This window comes from Pongo pygmaeus, chromosome Y (assembly GCF_028885625.2).
Source record: "Pongo pygmaeus isolate AG05252 chromosome Y, NHGRI_mPonPyg2-v2.0_pri, whole genome shotgun sequence".
NCBI classification, from domain to species: domain Eukaryota; kingdom Metazoa; phylum Chordata; class Mammalia; order Primates; family Hominidae; genus Pongo; species Pongo pygmaeus.
In genome coordinates this window covers 20,813,977-20,820,255 of record NC_072397.2, presented here as the reverse complement: position 1 = coordinate 20,820,255, position 6,279 = coordinate 20,813,977, and positions in this window count along the sequence as shown.

Genomic DNA, 6,279 nt, shown 5'->3' with positions numbered 1-6,279 from the left:
CGGGGTGGAGTGGAATGAAGTGGAATGCAGTGGACTGTAATGGCATGGAGTGGAAAGAAGTAGAGTGGAATGGAGTGGAATGGAATGGACTGGCATAGAATGGAGTGTAATTGAATGCAATGGAGTGGATTGGAAAGGAATAGAAAGGAGTAGAGTGGAGTAGAGTGGTGTGGAGTGGAGTGGAATGGAGCTGAATGTACTTCAATGGAGTACAATGGAATGGAACGGAGTGGAATGGAATGGAATGATATGAGGTGGATTGGAGTGGAATGTAGTGGAGTGGAATGGAATGGAATAGAATGGAATGGAGTAGAGTGTAACGGAATGCAGTGGCGATAAGTGGAGTGGAATGGAATGCATTGGAGTAGAGTGGAGTGGAATGGAATGGAATGGAGTGGAGAGGAGGGGAGTGGAGTGGAATGGAATTGAGTGAAGTGGAGTGCAGTTGAATGGAATATCGTGGTGTGGAGTGGAGTGGAAGTGAATGGAGTGAATAGGAGTGGAATTAAATGAAATGGAATGGAGTGGAGAGAAACGCAGTTGATTGGAGTGGAGTGGAGTGGAAAGGAATGGAAAGGAGTGGGATGGAGTCTTATGGATTGGAGTGGAATGGAGTGGAATGGAATGAAGTGGAAAGGAGTGGAACGGAGGGAAATTGAATTTAGTGGACTGGAGTGGAATGGAGTTAAATGGAATGGAATGGAATGGAGTGGAATGGAATGGAATGGAGTGGAGTGGAGAGGAGTGGAATGGATTGGAGTGAAGTGGAGTGGAATGGAATTGAGTGGAGCGGAGAGGAAAGGAATGGAATGGAGTGGAGTGGAATGGCAAGGAATGGAGTGGAATGGAATGGATAGAAGTGGAGTGGAGTGGAGTGGATTGGAGTGTAGTGGAAGGGAATGGAGTGCAGTGTAATGGACTGGAATGGAGCAGAGCAGAATGGAGTGGACTGGAGTGGAGTGGAATGGAATGGGATGGAATGGAATGGGAGCTGCGATTTTACCAGTGTGCTCTAGGCAGGGTGACTGAGTGTCATACTCTCAAAAGAAAGGAATGGAATGGAACGCAGTGGAATGGAATGGAACAGAGTGGACATTAGTGGAGTGGAATGTGGAGGAATGGAATGAAATGGAACGTAATGGCATGAATTGGAGTGGTGTGGGGTGGAATGGATTATAGTGGAATGGGGTGGAAAGGAATGGGATGGAGTGGAATGGAGTGCAGTGGAGTGGAACGGAGTTGAATGGCCTAGAATTGAGTGGACAGCAGTGGAATGGAATGGAATGGAATGGAATGGAATCCATTGTAATAGAATATAATACAATGGAAAGTTGAGATGTAGTGTGAGCTGAGATTGTGCCACTGCACTCCAGACTGGGTGACACGTTATATCCTGTGGATTGAAAGGAATGGAATGCAATAGAGTGAAATGGAATGGAGTGGAATGGAATTGAATGGAATGGAGTGGAGTGGAGTGGAGTGAAGTCGAATGGAGACGAATGGAATGGGACGGAGTGGAATGGAACGGAGTGGAGTGGAGTATCGTGGAGTGAAATAGAATGGAATGCAATGGGTTGGAATGGAATGCAATGGACTGCTGAAAGGAAATGTGAGCTATTATTGTTCCACTGCACTCCAGCCTTTGTGACGGAATGAAATCCTGTGGAAAAAAAGGATTGGAATGGAATGGAATGGAATGGAATGGAATGGAATGGAATGGAATGGAGAGGAGTGTAGTGGTGTGGAGTGAAATGGAGTGGAGTGTCGTGGAGGAGAGTGGAATGGAGTGGAATGGAATGAAGAGGAAAGGAACGGAGTGGAGTGGAATGGAACGGAGTGGAGTGGAATGGAACGGAGTGGAGTGGAATGGAATCCAATGGAATGAAATGGAATTGAATCGAATGGAATGAAGAAATATGTGCAGTGATTTGGCCACTGCGCTGGAGCCTGCGTGACAGAGGGAGATCCTGTCGATAAAACAGAGTGGAATGGAAGGGATTGGAATGGAATGGAATGGAACGTATTGGAGTGGAGTGGAGTGGAATTGAGTGGAGTGGAGTGCACTGGAATGGAATGGAATGCAATGGAATGTAATGGAATGATGAAATGATATGTGAGCTTAGATTGTGCCACTGCACTCCACGCTGGGTGACAGAGTGAGATACTCTTGAAAGAAAGAAATGGAATGGAAAGAATTTTTAATTGGGTGGATTCGAGTGGACTGAAGTAGAGTGCAGTGGAATGGAGAGGAATGGAATGGAATGGAATCGGATGTAAAGGAATGGAATGATGTGGAGTGGAGTGGTGAGGAGTGTAGTGCTGTGGAATGGAGCAGAAAGTAATGGGATGGTGTGGAGTGGAGTGCAGTGCAGTGGAGTTGAGAGGAGTGCAATGGCGTGGAATGGAATCGGATGTAAAGGAACGTACTGGAGTGGAGTGGAGTGGAAAGGAGTGGAATGGAATGGAATTGAATGTAATGGAAAGCAAAGGAATGGAATGCGATGCAATGGAATTTAATGCAATAGAATGCAGTTCAATAGAGAGTTGACATGTAATGTGAGCTGAGATTGTGCCTAAGCTCTCCAGGCTGTTTGACACAGTGATATCGTGTCGAAAGTATGGAGTGGAATGCAGTGGTGTGAAATGGAATGGAATGTAGTGGACAGGAGTAGAATGGAGTGGAGTGAAGAGGAACAGAGTGGAATGGAATGGGATGCAGTGGAATGGAATGCAGTGGAGTGGAGTGAAATAGAAAGAAATGGAATGGGATGGAATGGAATGCAATGGAATGGAGAACAGAAATGTGAGCTGAGATTGTGTGACTACACTCCAGCTTTAGTGACCGAGAGAGATTCTGTGGAAGGATAGAACTGATTTCAAAGGAGTGGAATGGAAGGGAATGTAGTACAGTGGAGTAGAGTGGAATGGAGTGAAACAGAATAGAATGGAGTGGAATGCAATGGAATGGAATGGAATGGAGTGGAGTGGAATAGAGAGGAGTGCACTGCAATGGAGTGGAGTGGAGCGGAAGGGAGTGGAATGCAATGGAATGTAGTGGAGTGCAGTGGAGTGGAATGGAATGGAGTGGACAGGATTGGAAGGTGTAGAGTGGACTGGAATGGAATAGAATGGAACAGAATGCAGTGGAGTGGAGGGGAGTGGAGGTGAGTGGAGTGGCATGGAGTGGAATGGAATGGAATGGAGTGAAATGGAATCCAATGGGGTGGAATGGAGTGGAGTGGAGTGGAGTGGAATGGAGAGGAATCGAATGGAATGGAAGGGAATGCAACGGAACGCAGTGGTGTGGATTGGAAAGCAGTGAAATGGAGTACTATGGAATCTAAAGGAGTGGAGTGGAGTCTAGTGGAGTGGAATGGAATGGAACCAAATGGAATGGAATGGCACGGAATGGAGTGGAGTAGAGTGGAGTGGGAAGGAAGGGAGATGAGTGGAATGGAGAGGAATGGAATGGAGTGGAGTGGATTGGATTGGAATGAACTGGAATGGAGAGGGATGGAATGAAGTGGAACGGAATGGACTGCAATGGAATTGAATGGAGTGAAATGGAGAGGAGTGGAGTGGAGTGGAATGGAGTGGAAATGAATGGAATGGAGTGGAATGGAAGGGAATGGAGACAAGTGGATAGGAATTGAATGAAGCAGATTGGAGTGGAGTGGAGTGGAGTGGCATGGAATGGAATGAAGTGGAAGGGAATGCAATGGAGTGGAATGTAATGGAATAAAATGGAATGGAGTGGAATGGAGAGGAATGGAGTGGAGTGGAGTGGAATGGAGGGGAGTAAGAGGAAGAGAATGGAATGGAACCGAAAGGAGGGAAGTGCAATTGTGTGGAGGGGAGTGGAGATGAAAGGAGTGGAGTGATGTGGAGTCGAGAGGAAAGGAATGGAATGGAATGGAATGGAGTTAAGTGGAGTGGAATGGAGTGGAAGGTAATGGAGTGGAATGAAAAGGAGTGGATTGGAATGGAGTGGAATGGAATGGAGTGGAATGGAGTGGAGTAGAATGGAGTGGGTTGCAGAGGAGTGGAATGGAGTGGATTGGAAGGGAATGGAATGGAATGTAGTGGAAAGGAATGGAATGGAGTGGATTGAAATTAAATGGAAAGGATTGGAGTGCAGTTGAATGGAGGGGAGTGGAATAAAATGGAGTATAGTGCAGTGGAATGGAGTGGACTGGAGTGGAGATGAGTGGAGTGGACCGAAATGGAATGGAATGAAGTGGAGTGGAATGGTGTGGAGTGGGGTGTAAAGGAATGGAACAGAATGGAATGGAGAGGAATGGAGTGGCATGTAGTGGAGTGGAGTGAAGTGGAAAGGAATGGAATTGAATGGAATTGAATGGAGTGGAGTGGAGTGCAATAGAATGGAGTGGAGTGGAGTGGAATGCAGTGGAGTAGATTTTAGTGGAATGGAGTGTAGTGGAATGGAATGGAATGGCATGGAATGGAATGGAACAGAAGCGGAGATAGTGCGACTGTGCTCCAGGCTATGTGACAGAGTGAGATAACATTGAAAGAAAGGAATGGAATGGAATGGAATGGAGTGGACTGTATGGGAACAGAGTGGAGTGAAGTGGAGTGGCCTGGAATGGAGAGAACAGGAATGAGATGGAATGGAATGGATTGAAATGGAGCGGAGTGAGGTGGAGCGGAATACAGTGCAATGGAAATGAATGCAAGGGGATGGCGTGAAATGGAGTGGAGTGGAATGCAGTTAAGTGCAGAGGAGTGTAAAGCAGTGGAATGCAATTGGATGTAACGCAATGTAGTGGAGTGGACTGGAGTAGAATGGAAGGAAATGGAACGGAGCAGAGCCTAGCAGAGATGAATGGAGTGGAACGGAAAGAAAAGGAACAGAACAGAACGGGAGCTGAGACTGTGCCACTGCACTCCATGCTGAGTGACAGAGTGAGATACTCTCGAAAGAAAGGAAAAGAATGCAATGGAGTACAACAGAACGGAATGGAATGGAATGGAATGGAATGGAATAGAATGGAGTAGAATGGAATGGAATGGAGTGGATTGGAGTGAAGTGGAGTGGAGTGGAATGGAATGGAGAGAAATGGAATGGGATGGAATGGAATGGAATGAACCGGCGTTGATTGAGGTGGAGATGATAGCAGTGGAATGGAGCGGAATGGAATGAGAAGGAGTGGAATTGAGAGGAGAGCATTGCAGCACAGTGGAGGAGTGGAATGGAGTGGAATGGATTTGGATGTAATGGAATGTAATGGAGTGGAGTAGAGTTGAGTGGAACGGAGGAGAATAGAGTAGAATTGAAAGTAATGGAATGGAAAGCAGTGGAAGGGAATGGAATGCAAAGAATGGAGTGGAGTGGAATGGAGTAGAATGGAATGGAGTGGAACGGAATGGAATGGAATAGAATGGAATGGATTGGAGTGGGAAAGATTGGAGTGCAGTGGAATGGAGTGGAATAGAATGGAGTGGAGTGGAGTGGAGGGAAGAGGAATGGAGTAGAATGGAATGGAATGGAAAGGAATGGAATGGAATGGAGTGGATTGGAAAGGGAGTGGAGTGGAGTAGAATGGATTGGAATGGAATGGAATGGAGTGACGTGGAATAGTTTGGAAAGGAATGGCATGGAATGGAGTAGAGTGGAATGGAGGGGAATGGAATGGAATGGAATTGAGCGGAATGGAGTGGAATGGAGTGGAGTGGAGAGGAATGGAATGGAGTGGAAAGGTCTGAAAGGAGTGGAATGGAGTGGAGTGGAATGCAATGGAGTAGATTGGAATGAAGTGGAAAGGAATGGAATGGAGAGAAGTAGAGTAGAATGGAGTGGATTGGAATGGAGGGGAGCAGAGTGGCGTTAACAGCAGTGGATTGGAATACAGTGGATGGAGTAGAGTGGAAGGGAGTGTAATTATATGGAATGGAATGGATTGGATTGGATTGGAGTGGAAGGGAGTGGAGTGGAGTTGAAAGTAGAGGAATCGAAAGAAGTGGAAAGGAGTGGAGTAGAGTGGATTAGAGTGTATTGGAATGGAATGGAGTGGAGTGGAATGGTGTGGAAACGAATGGAAGGGAGGGGAGTGGAATGGAACGAAATGGAATGGAATGTAGTGGAATGGAGAGGAGTGGAGTGGACTGGAGTGGAATTTAATCGAATGGAGTTTACTGAAGTGGAATGTATTTGAGAGGAGGGTAATGGACAGGAATTGAGTGGAGTGGAGTGGAGTGAAATACATCGGAATGGCATGGAATTGAATGGAATGGAGGGGAGTGGAATGCAGTGGAGTG